Below are 23,798 nucleotides of genomic sequence, written 5' to 3' on the forward strand. Positions count from 1 at the left end.
ATCTAAATGTAGCTGTTCATTAAATTAAAAAGATTCATTTTTCTTTTTTTTAAAAATTAATTAATTAATTAATTTATGGCTGTGTTGGGTCTTCGTTTCTGTGCGAGGGCTTTCTCCAGTTGCGGCAAGTGGGGACCACTCTTCATCGCGGTGCGCGGGCCTCTCACTATCGCGGCCTGTCTTGTTGCGGAGCACAGGCTCCAGACGCGCAGGCTCAGTAGTTGTGGCTCACGGGCCTAGTTGCTCCGTGGCATGTGGGATCTTCCCAGACCAGGGCTCGAACCCGTGTCCCCTGCATTGGCAGGCAGATTCTCAACCACTGCGCCACCAGGGAAGCCCAAGATTCATTTATTTATTCAAAAAGTTTTGAATATTATATGCCTATTATATGCCAGGCAGCACTGAGGATTATAGGGATGAGTAAGATAAGGGCTCTGTCCTCATAGAGCTTATGTCCTTGTAGGGAAGCCAAATTATCAAAAGATAAAAAAATGTTTATAAAATTTCAGACACTGATAAATACCACAAACAAAAAGCAAGTTAATAGTCTGTACTATGGTGATGAGAGATGTGGGGAGAGGCGGTTACTATACTCCAGAGCTCTGAAAAAGGAACACAACACCTGTATGTATTCACCAGCTTTAAAGCCTTGATTTAACTTTAGTTATATTTTTCGTTATTTGGCCTTATTTTAAAACCTTAATTACACTAGATGGACAGAAGATAACACAAAGGTGTTGCAGTTTCAAGAGGTCTTTCCCTGAATGATTGAGCAGTGAGCAGTTCCTGTCAAGCACCACCAGATGGTGCTGTTAAAGTTTGGTGTGTTTTTCTATGTCACAACTATTAGTTTTGGTTTGGTTTGGTTTTTGTATTTATAGTAAAATGAAAGTATCTTGACTAGATACAATGAAATGTATTTAAATAATTTTGCTGGTAAAATTGCAATGTTTTATGTGAAGGAAAAAAATCATACCTTGTACTAGACTTAAAGTGCTTTGGGGACACTAAGCCAAAATGTCACAGCCTGATAGGAAGCCTGCGAAGCATTATTAACAGCAGCAGCGGTTAAATAAATGATACTTGTACTAGACTTAAAGTGCTTTGTACTAGACTTAAAGTGCTTTGGGGACACTAAGCCAAAATGTCACAGCCTGATAGAAAGCCTGCGAAGCATTATTAACAGCAGCAGCGGTTAAATAAATGAGAGAGTAAATTAACGGCCTAGATTAGAAACAAGCTAGTCTTTGATTTTATCACAGAATTCTCCAGGAGGTGGATGCTACAGTGGAGTTAGAAGTGCAAAACGGTTTCGTGGAGAGGAACTCCAGTGAGAGGGGAGGATGCACAATTAGCCCGGAGAAGCTGTCATCCTGTGATGTGCAGCTGGCAGAGTTGCTGTCTGCCCAATGGGGAGCTCCAGAGGGAAGAATGCCTGTCAGAAACACGTTGGGTGGAAATGGCTAGACCCTTGTACCGCTCACTGCCTTTTCAGATCTTTGGCCTGGTGCCATCTTGAGATCAGCATGATCTTGGCTAGAAAGCTGAGGTGAACCCTGACAAAGCTAACAACTGGAGGCCGTCAGCGAGCCCCTCTGATTGCAGCTAGGCAGCGAGTCCATCAAGGGCATCTGAGCAGCACATCTCTGTTTACCACAGGTTTATAAAGAAAATATCATAGGATTAAAATGAGAGGAAATCCTATATATCTTGCTTAAAAATGGAAGATTGTACTCTGTTGTTTATTTGAATTGGGAAGTGTGAGGTAACTTAGGTTCTTAGTAAATAGTACATTCCTGAAGTATAAAGCTGGAATAAAGGTTATTTCCCCACTTTGCTAGTAAGTAAATGGAGATTCACTTGTTACAGAGCTTGAAATACAATCCAGGTCTTCTGCAAAGCAGACCAATTGTTTCCATTGTACTGCCATTTTCTGACACAGATCAGTCTTTGAAGGTAGTTATAAGTATACACTTATTTATAAAAGACATAATGCCAGATGTTGGGTTACATCGGTAAGAAAAACGCAACTCCTGTTCATGTGGAATTTATAATTTAGTGAATATACGATAACGGACCAATTCTCTTTGCTATAGGAACACGTGGGAGGAACACCTAAACCCAGACTCGGTGTGAGGGAAACCTTTAATTTGTTGTTGAAACAATGGCTACTCATCTGCCTAAATGTTTCAAGTACTGATACACTTTGCCCTAAATCTCTTTGACTTGTTTTTCTTATGTACTAAGACTCTTAATTACAAGTGAGAAACTCACTCAAGCTGTCTTAAGCAGACAGGATAAATTATTCGGATGCTGGAGTGTCATGATACTCAGGACAGGGTTGCTGAGCATTGGGAGTACCAGGATTGGGAACATGGGGCTATAAGGACCCCACTGTTTATTTCTGATGCGTTCTGTGGGTCAGCTTCATGCTCTCCTCTCTATGAAACTGGCCACTTTCTATTACTCTAGTTCACAGTAGCAGGAATCATGGCCGCCAACCTATCTTGATCATTATACTTGACAGCTTCAGCCACTCTAGAGGAAATTTCCTCGACTCAATAATTTTTTAAGGGCACCTCCTTGAATGGAAACTCCTACCTCTTCCCGTGCCTTTGGCCACCCCTCCCTACCCTACCCCCCAGCCCTGCTGCACCAGTTGTCCAGCTCTCTTCGCAAGATTACCCAAAGGCCAGTTGTTGCCAAGTTTGTGGAATTACGTTCATATGATTTGTTACAAAGTATGTGAGACAATTCAAATCCTAATTTCATTACCTATGATGAGGTTTCCTTTAATTTCTGTTGAACCCGCTAGTGATGAGAATCTTTCTACCTCTAGAGGCAGCCCATTCCCTCTTCATATCTCTTGGTCTTTTTCTAAAAATTTATTATTATTATTATTATTATTATTATTATTATTATTTGGCTGTGCCACGCAGCTTGTGGAATCTTAGTTCCCCAACCAGGGATCAAACCGTGCCCTCAGCAGTGAAGGCGCTGAGTCCTAACCACTGCACTGCCAGGGAATTCCCTCTTTGTCTTTTAGAAAGCTATTTTCTGTTTTCTTTAGTTCATTGGTTTCAGGTCCTCCTGTCTATACTTAGACATATCTACCTGCACTACGTAATGACACCAAGCATTTCAAATAGTAAAACCCTCTCCTGAGCTTCCATTTTTTTCAGGCTTATCATTTCTAGTTTTTCAGCCTCAGATACATTGGTTCTGATTCCTTTACGATCATTCCTCTGTCCCTGCACTCTAAGTTGTCTATATTCCTTTAAAAATAAGTTCCCCGAAAGATTATGTACTGCGCTTGAGGTGCTCATACTAAAATTGATAGAGCCATTTTGGTGGCTACATCCTTCTCATAAGCCATGTTAATATCAGAGTCTCAGCAATGGTTACTATGGATCTAGATGGACGATACCGTGAGTTATTAGGAGCTCAGACTTGGGATCAATCAGATTTGCTGTCATATTCCAGCGCTGCCAATTACCAGCTGTGTCATCATGGACAAGTTACTTAGATTCTCTGAACCTTTTTCCTCTGAGTAAAATGAAGGTAACAATACCTACCTCATAGGGAAGTTCCGAGAATTAAATGAGATAATGCACAGCCTCTGGAACGTATTAGGTGCTCCAGAAATGTTAGCTCTGAACTTGTCTTTAGCTCTTCTTCCCTTCACGCTCTGTAGTTTTATTTAATGCAAGGTTATACATTCTCCCCCAGGGATGGGAGTGGTGGAAATGTGCACACAGGCATGTGTGATAAATATAGTTGAAGCGTGGAATGTCTGCTTTTATTCTTACGTCCATTTAACAAAGTGTTTTTATGATTTATGTTGTCCATTGCAGGGTGGAAATGAGTTCTCTGGAGCACGTGGCATGACGCCACCCCGAGACTGGAGGCCAAGGAGCTGCCTTTGGTTAATGGATGGCACGGCCTCTTCATAAAGTCCATTTCTTCGGATGCCTCCTGTCGAGGATGAACCTTCACACATGCCATTAAGTGTTTATGTTGGCAGCTGCCCCACCTCAGAAAAAGAGTTTTCTCTTTATAGCGGCCTGTGGGCGCCAGTCTAAACACAGAGCACTCAAGGTTTGACCAGGTTAATAGGCTGGAACAGTTGTAATTCAGAGTCCTCAGAACTGCTGTACTATTTTAACTGAGATGATGGGAAATTATCTGACAATTTTAATATCTAACTATCTTTTCATATAATACTTTGTATTTGTATAATAACATATTTCAACTTTTAAAAGCTCCCTCACATCTATTACCTCATTTAATCCTAACAAGGGCCCCAACCATCTTCTGGGTCTCTTAGTGTCATAAAAAGGAATAGCAGGCTGAGTCAACAAGGAAGGTACAATACCATGCTGGGTACTTGACCCGTATTATTTCCAATCCTTACAGCAATTCAATCTAGTCAATATTGTTGTCTCTATTTCACAGGGATCAGCTGGGATTGAACTAAAGTGGGCCTAGCTCTAAAGCCCTTGTACTTTCTACTAGAACATCATAAACTTTTTGTCCTATATTCTAACTTAGTGTTTTTCAAAACGTCTGGACTATGAAAAAACACTCAGGTCATTAATTTAATGAAGTTGTAGTTTTGATCTCTTACATGCCTTTGTTTCCCCTATAAAGCCTGATTCGTGTCATTTTTCAAATTAACATTTTATCATATCATATGTAATATATTTAGAGGAATATATGAAACAGACATTTGGGAAGCATAATAAAATGAATAAAATCCTGCGAACCCATTCCCAGCATAGGAATGAATATTGCCAGTACCATGGGGACTCTCTTTGTATTCAGTCCTTATCCAATCATTCCCCCGCTTTCCTTCTAGAGGTATCCCCTGATCTGAATTTTCGGTTTATCACTTCTTTGCTTTTAAAAAACGAGTGTTACAACATTCGTATGACTATTCAATGTATTATTTAGTCTTGCTTGCTTTTGAGTTACTGCTTAACACATTGATAATTTAGTTCGTGTATGTTATTTTTTACTGTGATCATAATTTTAAAGATATTTTCAGTTTTATAAAATTTGATTGTCCTATCTTTCTGGTGGATTGAAGTTTTCATCATTATGTAGCAACCCTCTTCATATTTGATAGTGATTTTTTGTCTCAAAGTCTGTGTAGTCTCAGGTAGCTTACTCAGCTCTCTGCAGCTTAGAATTGGCCCTGTATATTTTTCTATCATCTTCTTTCAACGCTTTCTTTGTTCTTATGTCTTAGGGGTGTCTGTGTATCATGAGGCATTATTTATTTGTGTTTTACTCTGACAGTCTTTGTCTTTTAATGAGTGAGTTTAGTCTATTTTTAGGAATTGTGATTATTACACATTTGGGCTTTTCTATATGTCCTCACTTTGTACTATTTGTCTCAATTTTTTAATGTTTCTTTTTCCTCTGCTCTCACCTGTTTTGGGTTGATAGAGTTTTTGTGTGTGTATTTTTTTAATCCTTAAATGGCAGATTGCAGTTTCCAAAGATGGCTGCAACGATAATTCTCATCCCACCTGTTTTATAGAAGGTGACCTTGCCACTCCCCATCCAGAGGTGGAGATGATTTCTCTAGCCTGTACTACTTGGCCGGCCCTGTGACTGCTTTGATCAACAGAGGATGGCAGAAGTGAGCTTGTGCCAGTGCTGGGCAGTTTTTAACCTGCCTGGCACCTTCTGTTTCTTACCTCTTAGAATGCCAGCTCTTGGGATGCAGTTGGGAACCCAGCTGCAAGATCATGAGAAGACTAAGCCACATGGAGAAAGTGCGTGTGGCCACTCCTGTCAACACCAGCTGAGCTCCAAGCTGGCCACCACCATCGACTGCTAGTCCTATGAGTGAGGCCTTGTGGACATCCAGCCCCAGCTGCTAGATGACTGCAACCACTTGAAACACCCCAAGGGAGAACCACCCCAAGTCAGCCTAGAAAACCTTGAGAAATATTAATAAGCTGTTGTTTTTAGTCACTACGATTTGGGGTGGCTTTTATGCAGCATAGATAACTGGGATGGGGTGTGGCATTGGCTTCGGGACTGAGTAATGGATGGAAACTGACAGGGTCTTGAGGAGGTGGACGATGCAAGCTAGGAGAGCTTTGAGAAGACCCAAGTGACAGGTCCCCAGGGAACTGTTGACTAGGGCTCGAAGACAGTGAGGAAAATGACCTTGGAGGCTGAAGAAACGGCAGCAGGTTTGTTAACACTGCTGCCTGCTGGAAGGTAGAAAATAGAAAGGGCACCTAATGAACCCATGGATCTGACTGGGGAGATTTCCAGGCAGAAAGTAGAAAGTGTCAACTCGCTTCTTCTAGCTCACGTTGCAGATAATGAAAAGTGAATAGAGAGAGGTGAATCAAAGAAAGAATTGTTCGGTTCAGTTTTTGAGTTTAGAGAAATAGAGAGCCCAGAAGAGTCTTTCCAGATAGCAAATGAAAGCTTGTGTTTTTAAAACATAGCTTATCAAAGAAATGTTCCTCACTTTTTCTTTTTTAAAGATTTTGTTGTTAAATTGATGATTAAAAGTGTAATCTTTTATTTTTAAAAATTTTTAAAGACTTATTTATTTATTTTTTGGCTGAGTCAGGTCTTAGTTGCGGCACATGGGATCTTCACCGAGGCATGCGGGATCTTTTTTTTTTTTTTTTGCGGTTCACGGGCTCTTCACTGTGGTGCGCGGGTTTCTCTCTAGTTGTGGCATGTGTGTTTTCTCTCTCTAGTTGTGGCACGCGGGCTCCAGGGTGCATGGGCTCTGTAGTTTGCGGCACGTGGGCTCTAGTTGAGGCGCGCGAGCTCAGTAGTTGCAGCGCGTGGGCTTAGTTGCCCTGCGGCATGTGGGATCTTAGTTCCCTGACCAGGGATCGAACCCGAGTCCCCTGCATTGGAAGGTGGATTCTTTACCACTGGACCGCCAGGGAAGTCCCTAAAAGTATAATCTTTTAAACATCATCTCTCTGTGTCCAACTTATAACTGTAACTTTTAGTTGTACTGTGTATTTCCAATTTACAAAGAACTTTTTTTTTTTAATAGCACATAGTTGAGTTTTTTCCTTTTTTTCTTTAAATTTATTTATTTATTTTTGGCTGTGTTGGGTCTTCGTTTCTGTGTGAGGGCTTTCTCTAGTTGCGGCAAGCGGGGGCCACTCTTCATCGCGGTGCGCGGGCCTCTCACTGTCGCAGCCTCTCCCGTTGCGGAGCACAGGCTCCAGACGCGCAGGCTCAGTAGTTGTGGCTCACGGGCTTAGTTGTTCCTCGGCATGTGGGATCTTCCCAGACCAGGGCTCGAACCCGTGTCCCCTGCATTGGCAGGCAGATTCTTAACCACTGCGCCTCCAGGGAAGCCCTACAAAGAACTTTTATATACATTACTCCAGTTCTCCTGACTATCCTGCTGTTAGATCTAAGTAGAAAGCTATTGTTAGTCCACAATATTAATAATAGCGAAGACCACAGCCATCCTTCCTTCTTCTCCTCCAATTTTGGGGTTCTGACTCTGTGCCTGCTGTTAAGCTTTAGATAGGTGATCTTACATTCTTGTAGCAGAGTATTATGACTTACAATCTAAGGATGAAGATTGTTAAGCCAGAGAGTTAAATATCTCAACCATGAAACACCACGGGTAGAACCTCGATTCAAACCTTAGTTTTACCCCAAGTCCATACTCCCATTTAACCTTTTTCCCTGAGAAGAACAGGTATCAATTTTAGACCAGAAAGCATCTTCAATGTGTGGATTACTTTCACCTTATTAAATTTCATACTTATTGTCTGTCTCACAGTCAATATTTTATGTGAACTATAATTTTGATAAATTATTTGACTTTCTCCATTTCTTTTGGGTAGGAATACACCAGTATTATAATAAGCTTCTTTATTTGTAAAATAAATGGATTGGATCAGGTGGTCTCCAGTGCCTCTTTCACCTTTGGTATTCCTTACACCTCTTCTAATTTTCTGACACATGGGTTTTCTAATCACCATCTGCAGGGCTGCAAATGAATTCCATTTGACCAGTAGATGGGGCTCTTGATAATCAAATAGGAAGAAGCATTTACTGAGCGCCTACCATGTGCCAGGCCTAGGTGCAATCCTGCTGCTGCTTCAGATTTACATGACTATGTTCTTAGGCCCATCTCAAATTCTTGTTTTTACATGTGCTTCAAAGGAACACTTACCATTTTACCAAGAAGGAACTTTTCCCTGTGGAAAATTGATTAAGTGATCACTGAGATGTCTCCCAATGCTAAATGCCATGATTTGAGGCCCAGAGTTAAGTGACCTTAGGAGTCCAGGACTCCTTTGTGAAGGAGCTGATATGTCTGATCTTCTGTGGTTTTCAAACATCTCCCAGGAACCCAGGAGCTAGAAACTGCATCTTATTCAGGCTTTTGTGATCATAAATAGGATATAGAAGCCACTGAGAGTTCAAGAATATTTTCAATTTATACAGGTATTTTTAATACTTAAAATCGTTTGTCTATAAAGGGATAATAATACTAATACCATCTTTTTTCCCCCTAGGTACCAACTACATGATGCTTCAAAGCAGGAAGTAGAATAACCCAGATGTTTCTGAAACTTTGGTTTCTCTTTGTCTCTCAAGCTCTCTTACGGTTTTCCAATATCAATTATTATTATTTTATAAACAGCCACCGTCAATTATAGGGTGGTGGCTTTAACATTTCTAAGTAAGAGAAATCTCAAGATAGGAGCTGCACTGCAGCTGGCAAGGCCACTTAAAACTGCTTCAACAATCAAATAGAAGAACCATCAAATATTTTGATAACCTCTCAAAGGTAGGCCAGGACTACTAGTTCTTCCACTCACTAAGCTTGGACCTGTGTCCCCTCATGAGAGGTCACGCTCCCACTTCATGTAAGCCCCTCTTCTCCAAGGCATCCAGAGGTTGAGTAACCTGTGCAGGTCTTTGCAACAAGCTCGTCCTATGTGGGTCCACGTGGCTGGATGTCCTCTGCCCCAGGCCATGCCTGGTCAGCACTTTGAGAAGAGCAGGCAGATGTACCAGAAGAAGCTGAATCCTAACTGTATCTCTGGGCCTTTGGGGTCTAGCACGTGAAGATGTGCTGTTTCTTTCTCTCCCCCTTCCCCCCCCACCCCGATGCCCCAAATGTCACATAAACTGTTTATTACTAACGCAAAACTTTAATAAGGAAATTGCCTATCAAGGACGTTTGTAGTTTTCCTGGTCATTGGAATTCGTCTTGGAGCTCTTCCTCTGAACGTGTTAATCAGTGTTTCTGAGCAGATGACCAGTAAACAACGAAAGTGCTGATTCACTAGCCTTAATACAGCACTCCATTCTCTAGGACTTTTAACCTGTTAAATCCCTAACTCTTGTCCTTGAGAGGATTTTCTTTTACTGTGGAAAGCTTTGTTGTTCAGGGAAGGGTAGGCATTAAATATAGCTGATATTTATCGAGAGCGTACCGTGTGCGCTTTGTCCCCAGCATTCTTCATGTCACCTAACTGCATCCTCACAACAGTACTATGAGGGAGTGCTATTTGGCCCATTTCGTAGATGAGGAAACTCACAGAGGTCAAGTCCCTTGACTTGCACAGTAGGTGATGGACCAGAGCCTCTGCTCTTCACCACGATGGAACATTCCAGGAACGTGTCCTTATTTGACCTCAAAGGAATAGGAAATTTTTAATATTTATATAAAAAAAGAATGAACTAGATTGGAAATTGCTTGAGTTCAGGGTCTGATCCTGTTTCTTATTTACTCCTTTATAAAATTTTCCATGCCATAGTTCTGCTTATATATTCATATTCACCTGTTGTAGTACTTATTATATTGTATCAGTTAAGCCTCATCATTTGCCTCTGAGAAATGTGCCTAGTACTCAGCATATAATAGGAGCTTGATTTATGTTTGGGAGCTTAAGTTGAGATAACTTTTGGAGACTGTTTTAAAGTTTACAAAATACACGTCCATTGCTCCACTGATGACTAATAACAGATATTTCACACAGCCTTCATTTAGCTGGAATTAGAAAAGTATGCTTTTATACAATTTTTATTTGAAAGCATGTTAGTTTAATTCTACACAATTTATATGTACCAGATTATATGTACGTACCTTACTTTCTTTTTTTTTCTTAATTTTTGGCTGCATTGGGTCTTCGTTGCTGCACGCAGGCTTTCTCTAGTTGCGGCGAGCAGGGGCTACTCTTGGTTGTGGTGCACGGGCTTCTCATTGCGGTGGCTTCTCTCCCGTGCGGAGCACGGGCTCTAGGCGCACAGGCTTCAGTAGTTGTGGCTCACGGGCTCTAGAGCGCAGGCTCAGTAGTTGTGGCGCAGCATGTGGGATCTTCCTGGACCAGGGCTTGAACCTGTGTCCCCTGCATTGGCAGGTGGATTCTTAACCACTGCGCCACCAGGGAAGCCCCCTTACTTTGTTTTTATAATTTGGCTTCGGCATTTCATTTTAAATTCAGGCATGAGGGCAGAATGAATCGAGGCATCTGCTCATGTAAGGGGTCCATGGCTTCAACAATGAGACCTATTAAGAACTTAGAAAAATGGGAAATGAGAGCACTCTTATTTAATTAGTAGAAGATTCCATAATAGAGGTAATTAGTTACCTTGCATTATAAGTCAAGAAACTGTAGAGGTAGAACTGAAAGTTTGGGAACACCATGTCCAATCAGGGTAGGCTAGGTATAAGCCCTGGACACTTGTCCACTTGTACCGTGGTTGTTCTGCAGGTGGATAAAGCATAAAAGGGGCAGGATCGGCCTGGCCCATGAAAAAGAAAAATCCCCAAACCAGTCAGCAAGATTTCTCCAGCACTGTCCAGGATATTAGAAGCCTTTGGCCAATAGACTTAAGTTTTACCTGTTTGGCAAGATGATTTCAATAAAGGAGAAAAGTGCCTCAAACTCGTATTTGAGGGACATTTTTAGGATCACCTAATCACTGTAAAATCATCTCCGTCTGACATACTCCTGACTGCACCCATTCTGTCCATCATTCCAACCCCCAGTTTGATTCCCTAGCCAAATCTTCACATTTCTTTTCAAATAGTATGCTCCAGCACAGCTGTGGACTGACCAGGAAGAAAATTAGTTTCTCTGCTTTCCCTCCACATCCCAGGACACGTAAGATAACGGATGTTTGTTCTCTGTCACTAGTGTCACGGGCACTGTACATTAGGTTGGAATAGTATTTCAAATCTTCATAACAAGGCTGTTTCAATTAACACAGTACTAACCAGGTGTCTGGAACTTGAACCTCATCGGACTTTCCCTCTGCCTCTCTTGAGGTAATAAAGCCCACTTGGGATTTGGGTTCATTGAGAGCTTGCGTTATTTCCCTTATTAGGACTTTTTTTTTTTTTTAATTTATTTATTTATTTTTGGCTGTGTTGGGTCTTCGTTTCTGTGCGAGGGCTTTCTCTGGTTGCGGCGAGCGGGGGCCACTCTTCACCGCGGTGCACAGGCCTCTCACTGTCGCGGCCTCTCTTGTTGCGGAGCACAGGCGCCAGACGCGCAGGCTCAGTAATTGTGGTTCACGGGCCCAGTTGCTCCGTGGCATGTGGGATCTTCCCAGACCAGGGCTCGAACCCGTGTCCCCTGCATTGGCAGGCAGATTCTCAACCACTGCGCCACCAGGGAAGCCTCCTCGAGGCAGAACCTGATCCCACACACTCAACTGCATGTAGCATAGTGCTATGCAAATAGGAGGGGTTCGATAAAACTTTTGTAAAGGTTGTTTTATTATTTGCTTATCTTTTCACTTTTACTATGGAAATTTTAAACACAAAAGAGGTGAAAGAGGAATGAATAGTATAACAAACCTCTCCTCACTCATTGCTCTGCTTCACCTGTTATAAACTCAGGGCCAGTTGTTTTCAGATACTCACCCCATCTCCCCACTCCCATCCCAGATTAATTTGAGGTCAATCCCAGATAATGAGATATATATTAATTTGTAAACAAATAAATCTTGTTGAATAAATAAATGTATTAGGATGTAGCTATTAGGCCAGAACTAGAATATTCATTTGAGATTCCATAAATATTTCACAAATTTTTATGAGAGGTCTTCTATGAGTCTAGCTCAAATACTACAATTCTTTTTTTTTTTATATATAAGTTTATTTATTTATCTTTGGCTGTGTTGGGTCTTCGTTGCTGCACGTGGGCTTAGTTACAGCGAGCCAGGGCTACTCTTCATTGCGGTGCGTGGGCTTCTCATTGCGGTGTCTTCTCTTGTTGTGGAGCACTGGCTCTAAGCGCGTGGGCTTCAGTAGTTGTGGCGCACGGGCTTAGTTGCTCATTGGCATGTGGGATCTTCCTGGACCAGGGCTCGAACCCATGTCCCCTGAATTGGCAGGCGGATTCTTAACCACTGAGCCACCAGGGAAGTCACAGTGATAGAATTTAAATAGAATCAGAATTATAGTATTTGGGGACTTCCCTGGTGGCACAGTGGTTAAGAATCCGCCTGCCAATGCAGGGGACATGGGTTCGAGCCCTGGTCCAGGAAGATCCCACATGCCAATGAGCAACTAAGCCCGTGCGTCACAACTACTGACCCTGCACTCTAGAGCCCACAAGCCGCAACTACTGAGCCCGTGTGCCACAACTACTGAAGCTCGCGCGCCTAGAGCCTGTGCTCTGCAACAAGAGAAGTCACTGCAATGAGAAGCCCACGCACCACAATGAAGAGTAGCCCCCACTCGCCGCAACTAGAGAAAGCCCGCACGCAGCAACGAAGACCCAACGCAGCCAAAAATAAATAAATAAATAAAATAATAAATAAATTAATTAAAATTAAAAAATAAAATAGGACACACTGAATAAAAAAAAAATTCTATCACTATTCTTCTCTTGACATGTTTACTTGTGACAAAAGTATTACTGCCCAACTGTAGCACTTTTGCCTCAAGCCACTTGTGTTCTTTGAAGGTTTTGCGTTGATGGAGACATACCTAAAGATTTGTCGTCTGAGACAATCTTGGCGTGACAGTTCCAACAGGCTGCAAGTGAAGCGAGCCTGACACTCCTCACTCAGGTCAGCAACGGGGGGCATGTTTTTCCTTATTGTTTATGAAGAGCTGATGATTCATTTTTAGAAAATCATGAATCAGCTGTCAAAAGGTCCTCTTTGTACAATGGTTCAGATTATAGCCCCATTGGGCAACCACTGTGCCAGGATCATCTGTCAACTTTCTGAGATGCCAATATTTCATCACCTCAGCTGAGGTCCCAGGGCTGTGCTGGCTGTTTGGTTCTCTGGACCTGGCAGTGGCCCCTGACCAGATATGTTTTTGGATGCAGTGATTGCCATGCTATTCCTCTTTCAAGTGGGGGGGGGGGTGTGGAGGGTAAAAGCTGTGCCGCTGCTGCTGATAAATAGCATCAGTTCCAAAGGGAACAATTACTTCATTTAAAAAAAAAAAAGTGTGAGTCTAATTCATAGAGGCAGGGGCTGAAAGGAAGTCTTTCTTCCCAGAGGCAGTAGAGCACAGCGCAGAGCGTGGGGAGGCTTGGGTCAGTCTGTATTTTAATCTGGTCTCCACAGCCTACTGTGTGACCTGGGGCAACTTACTTGACTCCTCAGTGCCTCAGTGTTCTTACCTGAAATAAGAGGTAATCATATTACCTATATCACAGCTTGTTAGGGGATTAAATTTATTCAACAAATATTTAAAGAACACTACTAATTGTCAAGTATTCTTCGAGATGCTGGTGATATAACAGTAAACAACATAAAGATCTTATCCTTATGGAGATCATATTCTAGAAGGGGAGACATATCCCAACTAATAAATATCTAATGTCAGGTAGACAAGTTTTATGAAGGAAAATGAATCAGAGTAAGGATATGGAGATTAAAGGAGTTAATACAGGTAAAGCTCTCAACAAACGCTAGGTGTTATTGTTGTTTCCCCTAGTCTAGGTCCAGAAACTCAGCCAGCCCCACGGCTTAGCTAAGGGGGAACCGATCTTATTTAGACTCTACATGCGTGATTGATGTATGCTTCAGAGGAAGGGAATGGTCATTCATGTCGGAGTGTGACTACTTACTTGGTCTTGTGTTCAGCACTTTTAAAGCCTTCAAACAATTCTGTAAGTTGGGTATTTTAAACCCAAGTATTAAGAAGAGAAAACCAAAAAAGATAAGAAACTTCTTTGCCTACTCCGTGCATGTTCAAAGCTCTTGTAGTTTCTTCTGCCTGAAATTTCTCAAGGATGCTGTTTTTCCTGCAATGGGTTCAAAGAAACCAAAGAGTTGGAAACTCTGTGTACTGGACAGGCCATTTGGTCTGCCACTGCCACCGCCCCCCTCCTAAGTGATTACAAGCAGTTCTTTACGCCCAGGTCTCCATGCTCGGAGCTCTGCAGCTCAGCTGCCCTGATCTCAACTGATCTGTGATGCTCCTTGAGATCAGGCAGCTGTCTACAGACTGACCAGTGGCCTGTATCAAGACTAACAGAAATGAAATACATTAGATTGTGGAAAATGGTGTGTAATCGGATTTTTTAAATGGTGGTTGGCAGAAGCAGGAAAGGCAGCTGGAGTCCACCTGTAAGCAGGCAGAGGGGAGGGGAATAGTAGAGGTAACAAAGTAACGATGACTCGATGACCCAGACTTGGGAGCTGCGGGACCGCCCATCTACCAAGGTATCCTGAGTGACTGCGCAAGGCTCATTATTTGGCTGCTAAAAGGGCTTTCTGTCCTCATTTCCCTTTGTACTTTAAGATAACTCCTTATTAACTGAAGCTGAAAGAGGCAAATGTCACTTAGATGAAGCTGGTCTACACACGGCTGTGAATATTTATTCTGTAGAGCTAGGACCAAACAGCGAGGACAAAGTACTGGGCCGAGGACGTGTCATTTTTTTCCATCCGCTTTGTTGTTCAAGATCAGGACAAACTCTGGGGAATCTGGTTCAGTGAGGAATACTTGAGGAATGTGAAAAAAAAATCTTCAACTCCAAGATGCGATAGGCTTTAACACTCCAACAAAGACCTATGTTTGGAGTTTGATTCACAGCCCTGAAAGCCATTCTGGAGCCTCTTTAAAGGAAAAGCTTGGGGTGATCCAAGGACAGCTGAAGATGTGGGAGAATGGTCCGTCAGACCTCCTGGCACTGGTTCTCTTGGCTATGCAGGCTCTTTGCAGCTGAATGACAAGTGGGAGGGGGAATACGTCAGAGCAATGTTGCCTGTTTCAGGTCTGGAGAGCAGTAAGACTGGTTTGGAAAATGCAGGAAATAAGTTGCAAGAATTGATTCATTCACTTGATATGTGTTCGGATTAGATCCTGTTGAGAGATGGGGTGACCTAACTCACCGGGTACACTTGGGGAGGGCCGTCCCCGCTCAGAGCCTTGGCTTCCGCAGCAATGGAAAGAATCAAGTTTGGGCAAAGCTAATCTCTCAAGCCACAGCTCTAATAGTCTGAGTCCAAGGTGGGAAACCTACCAAGGCCCCTCTGATTACTTTATCCTGTGGTACTTTATTCAGTCTGATGATTGCCACAGAGGGGGCGGAATTCCTGGGGATGGATCAATTGACATATAAAATTTTGTAAAAGATCATGTTATTTTTAAGTGGAGCACTGTTCAGGCTCAAGGCAAGCAGGAGGTGACTTGTGTTTTGTGTCACGTTGGGTAAGGCAGGGATCATTGTGTTTGGGGAGACTTTCCTGCAGTGATTCTGACTGTAATGCACTTTTCCTTTTCAGCAAGCACCTTCTCATCCTTCAAAGCTCATTTCTCCCTGAAAACTTCATTGCTCTCTGCTCAGTGTTCCCATAACCCTTCGTCCATTACTGGGCTTGTAACATCGTGCTGAATTCGCCTCTACGTCTACCTCTCCCTCGAGACTTTGATCTCCTCAAGGGCAAGGACTGGGCCTTATTTATTTTTGCCTCCATTACACTGTGCTTGGGACTTTGTAGCTCTATAAATGTTTGTTGAATGATGAATGATATCTTACTTAAATGTTTATGCTCAGGCTGACACTGAGAGTCAAACTCTTAAGAGCAGAAAATGACAGTACAGCCAGTTTCTTAAAGAGTTTAATTAAATCTGAATAGAAATCTTCACCAGTTGGATTTGGGAACAAAACTAAGAGACAAAAGCCAAGAAGATTGAAGCCTGATAACCTAGTAGAATATTAAAAAAGGACAAAATCTTATTTGCCTCTGTTGATGAGTTAACAGCCATAAGCTTGACAAACTCCTTCTGGTGGAGAGCCTGTCCTCTTTGAGTGTGTGCTGAGTTCGGCAGGGAAGACTGGGGTCAGCCCAGGCTGCTGCGGGGTTGCAGTGGGGACCACCCAGCCGAGGTGCTTCATCAACACCATGAACATACAGGGCACAGAGACGGCCTAATACTCAGCCAAGAGGTGCTTTGATGCCATGATTTGCATTTTATTTTCCTAACAATCTACCAATTACAACAAACTGATTTATCTATTTGTTTCATTCATAATTTATTCAGCAAATATTTATACTGAATGCTTATTATTTTCTAGACATTCTTTCTAGGCACTGGATAAAACAGTAAACAAAATAGACCAAAAAAAAAAATCCCTATCCGCATGGAGCTTACATTCTAGTGTGCAAGACAGATAATAAACAAATGAGTGAAATATAGGTAGATATGTGAAATGCTGAGGAAGAAAAAAAGCAGAAGAGGGGAATATGAATTTGCAGGGGTGCTTACAATGTTTGATAGGATGGTCAACGAAGGCCCTACTGAGAGGGCAATTCTTGAGTCAGGAAATGAAGGAATCGAATGAGGAGGCATGAGGCAATTTGGGGGGAGGGTAGAAAGAGCAAGGAGAAAGGCCCTGAGGACAGAGTGAGCGTAGTGGGCTCAAGGGCTCGGTAAGGAGGCCTGAATGGCTGGAGTGGAGTGAACAAGGGGGAAAGTAGCCAGAGAGGAGATTAGAAAGGTAACATAGGATCACATTGCACTGGGCGGCAAGGACTTTGCTTTTACTTCAGATGAAATGGGAGGACATGGGAGTGTTTTGAGCAGAAGAATGACTTAACTTGACCTATTTTATTTTACTTATTTATTTTTTTAAAGATGCATGCCTTTTCATTTTTTATCTTTTTTTTAAAAAAAATTTGTATTTATTTTTTGGCCACGTGGCGTTTGGGATCTTAGTTCCCTGACCAGGGATTGAAACTGTGCCCCCTGCAGCGAAAGCTTAGAGTCTTTTTTTTTTTTTAATATTCATTTATTTATTTATTTGACTGCATTGGGTCTTAGTTCTGGTGCACGCGGGCTTAGTTGCCCCGCCGCATGTGGGATCTTAATTCCCCGACCAGGGATCAAACCCCCATCCCCTGTATTGGAAGGTGGATTCTTAACCACTGGACCTCCAGGGAAGTCCCCTAGCTTGACCTATTTTAACAGGATCAGTTTGGCTGCTGTGGTGAGAAAATCCCACAAGGGCAGTTGAAAGGAGACCAGTTGTGATGAGCTGCAATAACCTAAGTGAGATGATAGTAGCTCAGACAAGGCTGGGGCAGCGAAGATGGGGCTAGAAGTGATGCATGTCGAAGGCAGACCCAAAGCAGGGCTGAGAATGAGCAGCTGGGAAAGAGGGAGGAAAACCAGGCAAGGGGAACATCCTGGAAGCCGAGTGAAGAAAGTATTTCAAGGAGGAGAGAGTGATCCACTGGGTCCAATGTCCCCGCTAGGTCCAGTGAGATGAGGACTGAGAAACGGTCAGCAGGTTTAGCAACGTGGAGGACCCTGGTGACCTGGAGAAGAGTGGCATGGGAGGCGTGGTAGGGCATCTGTGATGGAATGGCAGGAGGTTGGACCAGCGGACACATGCAATACTTTCAAAGACTTTTGCCAAAAAGGGGTGGAGAGAAATGAGTATTGGCTGAAGGGACACGTGAGGTTTCAAAAGTTATTTTAAGATGGGCAAATTCACAATATACTTGTATGTTGATGGGAATAATTCAATAGGGAGAGAAAAATGGATGATACAAATGACGGAGAGGAGAATGGTGGTGCAGTGTCCGTAAGTAGGTGAGAGAGGATGGCCTTAGCCAGAAGCACAGACAGTGCATCCATCTATAGGAGTCAGAGAGAAGGCAGAATGTGTGGTGAAGGGAGATTGTGCAAGTTCTCTTCTGATTGCTTCCATTTCCTCAGCAAAGCAGGAAACAAGATTGCCCACTGGATGAGGACGGAGGAAGAACAGGAGATTTCAAGGGAGAGGATACATGAAACAGCCCTTCCCTGGCAAAAGGGGGAATTCTCTACATGTTAGGAAGTTTCTAGAATGACAAAGTTGTCAATGGGGAGATTTAAGCATAGATAACATTTACCAGTGTTATCCTAGGGGGAAGCCAAGCATCAGATTGAGGATGTAGTGATGGTTAAATGTTCTTTTCTCAAGCCTTTAATATTTATTGTTTCAGAAAGTTATGCTTGGAAGGATTTTTTATTATTATACGTAAAATCATTGGAGTGGTATAGAAATAAAAGTATTTATGCACATATGTAAATACATATAAGTATTTGTGTTTATACAGTCTAATTTACATAAGACTTTCAGAATTCCATCTCATCAAAACATCAATAAAATGTTTAACAAAACTCTGAAGATGAAAGAAACTGAATTTACTAAAGTCTGAAAAGTTAAAATTAAGAATTCTTATCTAATAGCCCGAGGGGAATGTCTGCTATTTTATAAGCATTGAAAGTCCTCAATAATCTTGCAATAATAATATCATGCATTCTCAGCACTCAAAGAACTGCTGGGAAATTGCCTCATTAACCTTTATAATACCCTGGAGGGGTCGGCAGGAATTTGATGAGATTTCCATTCTCTACGGTGGGCAAATGAAGACAGGGGGATTTGAAGAAAATTGTAGACATAGCTCAAATATAAGTAAATCTTATGTTGAGTCCTGTGAGAGTCATCAGTTTAGGGGCATAAGAATGAATTAAAGATATTAATCACCTTAAGATGAACCAGTCATTTTTAACTTGGATCGTAGATCTCAAGAAGAGAGAGTCACGTTAGAAGAAATGATGAGAATGAAGGGAAAAGAAAAGAAAATTTACCGAGCACTTTCTGTTTGGGTCTTTTAAACTGTCTCCAGTCATAGGTGTTGGAGAAGCAAAGACTCATTAGAGAGAGCAAGAAGTATGAGAGTAAAATGAATACTCTGAACAAAAACAGGAATTCTAGAGTTGCTAAAATGAGGGAAAGGAATGCGAATGAGGTGAAACAGAAGAATCTTATGTGACGTATATAAAGGAAGGAAAAGGAAAAAGCTCTGAAAATTTCAAGTCTGGGAAAGCTGAGCTGACTAATTCTTATGATCTGAACTGAAGGGGGGCGGGGAGGATCAGGGGATGGAAAGAATCGATAATCTCCTTAAAGTAGCACTCTTAGTTTGACACCCAAATGATTTTCTATTAATAATAAGCATCCGGGAACTTCCCTGGTGGTCCAGTGGTTAAGAATCCGCCTTCTAATGCAGGGGACGTGGGTTCGATCCCTGGTCGGGGAATTAAGATCCCACATGGCATGGGGCAACTAAGCCCACACACTGCAACTACCGAGCCTGCGCTCCACAACTAGAGAGAAGCCCATGCACTGCAACAAAAGATCCTGTGTGCCACAACTAAGACCTGACACAGCCAAATAAATAAAATTTAAAAAATAATAATAAGCAGCCGCTAATATTCATTGAGGATTTACCATCTTCTAGGCACTCTTCTGTGCTTTACATGTACGAATTTAATCCTTATCATGTATCTATGAGGTAAGAATTACTATTATACTCATTTTACTGATTAGCAAATTAAGGCACAGAGATAAAGCAACCTGCCCAAAGTCGGTCATTACATGGAGCAGCTGATAATCCCATTCAGGAATTTATTATGTACCTGCTGTGATGAACAACTGCATATTAGGTCCATACTAAATACCTGCTGAATGAATGAATGAACGAACCAGTGAATAAATGACCTGGTGTGGTTCAGTGCCAGGCTGAGAACCAGGTGTTTTGCCGAAGTTTTACTTTCGTCTTAGGTTCGAAGGATTCGTTAACAAAAAGACACCACTCATCACACAAATGGACAATTTCAACCTAACTTTAATAGAAAACCATTAAAAAGAAAGAAATAGAAATGAAAAGGGAAAGAAAAGTAAAAGCATGTACATCACCAAATTGGGCCGACACCTACATCCATACTCGAAGCGCGCTGGGAAGTCCTGAAAACAGCAATCTGGAGTCCTGATTGGGAAGGGTCCCGGGTAGTGCGTCCACTCCGCAGGTGAGACTTCAAACTGCAGTTTAGGGGAGTCTGCTTATAATACCAGGCCGCTAACAGATATCATCAGCTTGCGTGCGAACATGCAGCTCTGGGTTTCTTCAACAATTCTGTTTATCTCATTTTGTGTATCATAAGAATTTCTGGACCCTCGGGAACTGGCCAGATCCCTGAGGCTCAAGAAATTCCACGATCCACTCCCTTCTTTATCTTAAGTGCCCCCGGACTTGCTGGAGGCAGCTCACAAGCAGGCACGTAGTCCGGGCAAGTTCACGAATTGGTTAGAGGCTTAGTATCACCTCTGAAGCCTGAGACCACTTCCATTTCAATCCTCCTAACACCAGGCAGTACTCAAAGCACCCAAGGTTTTTTTTTATAAATTTATTTATTTATTTATTTATTTTTGGCTGCGTTGGGTCTTCATTGCTGCGCGCGGGCTTTCTCTAGTTGCAGCGAGCGGGGGCTACTCTTCGTTGCGGTGCGCAGAGGCTTCTCACTGCAGTGGCTTCTCTTGTTGCGGAGCACGGGCTCCAGGCGCGCAGGCTTCAGTAGTTGTGGCTCGTGGGCTCTAGAGTGCAGGCTCAGTAGTTGTGGCGCACGGGCTTAATTGCTCCACGGCATGTGTCCCTGGAGCAGGGATCGAACCCCTGTCCCCTGCATTGGTAGGTGGATTCTTAACCACTGCGCCACCAGGGAAGTCAGTACCCAAGGTTATAAATGAGGTGTTCTGTCCTCTTTTTGAGAATTTTTTTCTTCCTTGTCTTCCTTTGGGACTCCCCTTCCAATAGGACCCCAAGTCTGTTGCTTTCATCCTGTCCCCAACTCCTTGGGTGTTTCTTTCACCCATGGTTTAAGTCCTATAATCCTCCAACACTCTAAACCCTCTTTCTAGTCTCGCCTTAGCTAAAAATCAAGACTGTTAATGCTTTAATCCTTAACACCCGTAGTCAAAATTAGCATACCAGAAACAATTCTCACTTGTCAGGAATAAAAGTGGAGACCCTGGAAACAAGTCTTCAGCTAGATCTTTGCTGGGGATCCTCTTTTAATGGTGTTAAATCCACGAGATCCTACCCTTACACTCTTTGAATTAGAGAAGCTTTTAATGCACATCTTCTATATCGAAAATCTGGAAGATGGGTGTGGAAACTCAAAGTTTCCATAGGTAGGGAAATTGTCAAAATGACAGCCAGAAAAACTGGTATCCATCGACACATATATCTTTGCTATCCCTTTTTTTTTGCACATCTATGAAAATAATAATTGCGATGATTCATTGATTGCCTACTATGGCCCAGTAATTCTGCCAAGCATTCCATATTTTTTTTGTCATATAATGCTCATGAGGACCCTGAGGGACAAGAAAATAGGCTCAAGGATTTACCTTGACTCACACAAAAAATAAGTGGAGAAGCAGGATTCCAGTTCATTCTTCCTAACTTCAAAACTGGTACTTTTTGGTACTTAGCCCTGGAGCCCATTTACTGTTCACTGGTGATAAAGATGGAAGCACGCATGGCCCCAGGCTCTCCACCACCTCCCTGAGGAGACCTTCACAGCAAATGCTCTTCAGAAAGCAATGAAAGCTTCACTCATCTGTTGCAGTAATTACAACATTTATTTTCTGGAAACTCTTTAAGTCAAGTCCCAGAGGCCCCAGAGAGGGACAGGTTCCTGGTATGGATGTCAGGCAAGAGCATTAGCTCTGGCCCCATGGTTACTTCTGGTCACTGAAGTGACCCCAAGGAATCAACAGGAATGCTTCCCTTCTCAGGCCCCACCACCCTGGGTGCCAGTGAGGATAAGAAAATAGGCATTTGCACACATTCTAGCATCTTCCTAAACTCTGAATTTTAATCCTTTTTCAAGAGATTTCTTTCTGTTTGTCCTCTCCCTTTTCTTATCCACCAGACCAGGGACTTAATAAAGGTGTGTTGGTCTCAAAATGCTCTTCAGTTTTTATCTCATTCCACTGAATGAGTTTCAAATCTCCCTTAGGGTAAGCCCCATAAGGGCAGGGACCTTGTGTTTCTTGGTCTTGCTGTATTTCCTGTGCCTAACTCCGTGCCTAGTATACAGTAGACACTCAATAAATGTTTGCTGAATGAATGAATATGTCAAACTCCACTAAATTGAAGAAAAATAGCAAATGACCTTAACACCTTGGCCCTAGGGTATTTAGGAACTTTGTAAATACAGATTTCCAGACTTTGCAGTAGATCTGCAGAAATTGAATATGCATAGCAGGAGCGTGGGGAAGTTGTATTTTTAATAAAAGCACCGGAAGCTTCTTAGTATTAGGCACATTTTGGAAACACAGCCCTGGGGTTTTGAATAAATGTGCTTCACCTGGGTCAGTGTCTCAAAGAGTACTTTTTCCCCCTGCCATGTAACACTCATTTATTGAGCAACTACTACAGCATTTCTGAATTGTGTCAAGCATTTGTCTTTTTCCTGCTATGTAACTTTGTTTTTTGTTTGTTTGTTTGTTTTTGTTTTTGTTTCTCTTTTTGGCCACACCACGCAGCATATGGAACGTCCCTGGCCAGGGATTGAACCCGTGCCCCCTACAGTGGAATCGAGGAGTCTTAACCATTGGGCCACCAGGGAAGTCCCATGTAACCTTGTTTACATTGATTTCCAGGCTGTCTTTAGGTTAATTAATTCTTTCACTTGTTTATTCATTCAACAAACATACTTAAAGTCCATCAGAAACCCACAAATACATTTAGTTGAAAGAGGAAATGTTCACTGAAATTCTATGTCTGGGTCGCTGTTCAGCTGTTGTCACTGGCTTTGACGGGCAATTGATGGTGGTGGTAGAGAATTGGGGAGGAGGGTGAGGCAGGAAGAGATGTGGCTTGGCCTTCTGTCAATATTACAACATAGTTCTGCCCTTGGCAGTGAATAGACTCTGAAGGACTGTCTGGATTCCTTTATTGGCCACAAATGTGGTTAGATAAAATATGATGTGCTGCTGGGGCTTGGTAATTATTACTTTTTCTATACAGAGATTTTTAGGGCAATGGTATATAACTTAAGAGTGATTTTCTCCTGCTTGTGCAGGAAGAGTCATTTAATCCCCAAATCTATTTTGTCCTTGCCACTTTGCCTATGACCTTTTCTTTAAGTACAGAATCCTTCTTGCTGGACGGTACTATCCGTTAAGCAGAGCTGAAATGCCAGCTAGAATTGCAGGCTTGACCCTCTGCAATTTTATGTGTGTGAATGGATGTTTTCCTTCGTGGATGTCAAAACCAAGTTAAATAGAATAGGTGTGTGAACAAGAAAGCACCTTTGTACTCAAGAGCCCCGTCTTTGGAACTGTATGCCTCTGTTGTTCTCTGGGCCACTTGGTGGCTCTGTGGGAGAACATACCCACCCTGTCCCTTCCCACCGCTGGCTTGGCCTTACTCTGCCTCTAAACCCCCATCTTCAGGGTTTCTCACTGTAGCTCTCTGACATCAAAAAGGAAGAAAGGCTAACAAAC

The 23,798-nt window shown here is 42.4% G+C and overlaps 1 long non-coding RNA gene across 1 annotated transcript; it reads right to left on the minus strand.

Moving 5' to 3' along the window:
* Nucleotides 1-29: 29 nt before the first annotated feature.
* Nucleotides 30-11,663, minus strand: LOC309661395. The gene is made up of 2 exons (XR_014264015.1): nucleotides 11,362-11,663; nucleotides 30-7,064 (listed from the first exon to the last, which is right to left on the minus strand). It is a non-coding gene; the product is annotated as an uncharacterized lncRNA (long non-coding RNA).
* Between the last annotated feature and the right edge of the window lie 12,135 nt (nucleotides 11,664-23,798).

This window comes from Balaenoptera physalus (genome assembly GCF_965194825.1).
Source record: "Balaenoptera physalus genome assembly, chromosome: 5".
NCBI classification, from domain to species: domain Eukaryota; kingdom Metazoa; phylum Chordata; class Mammalia; order Artiodactyla; family Balaenopteridae; genus Balaenoptera; species Balaenoptera physalus.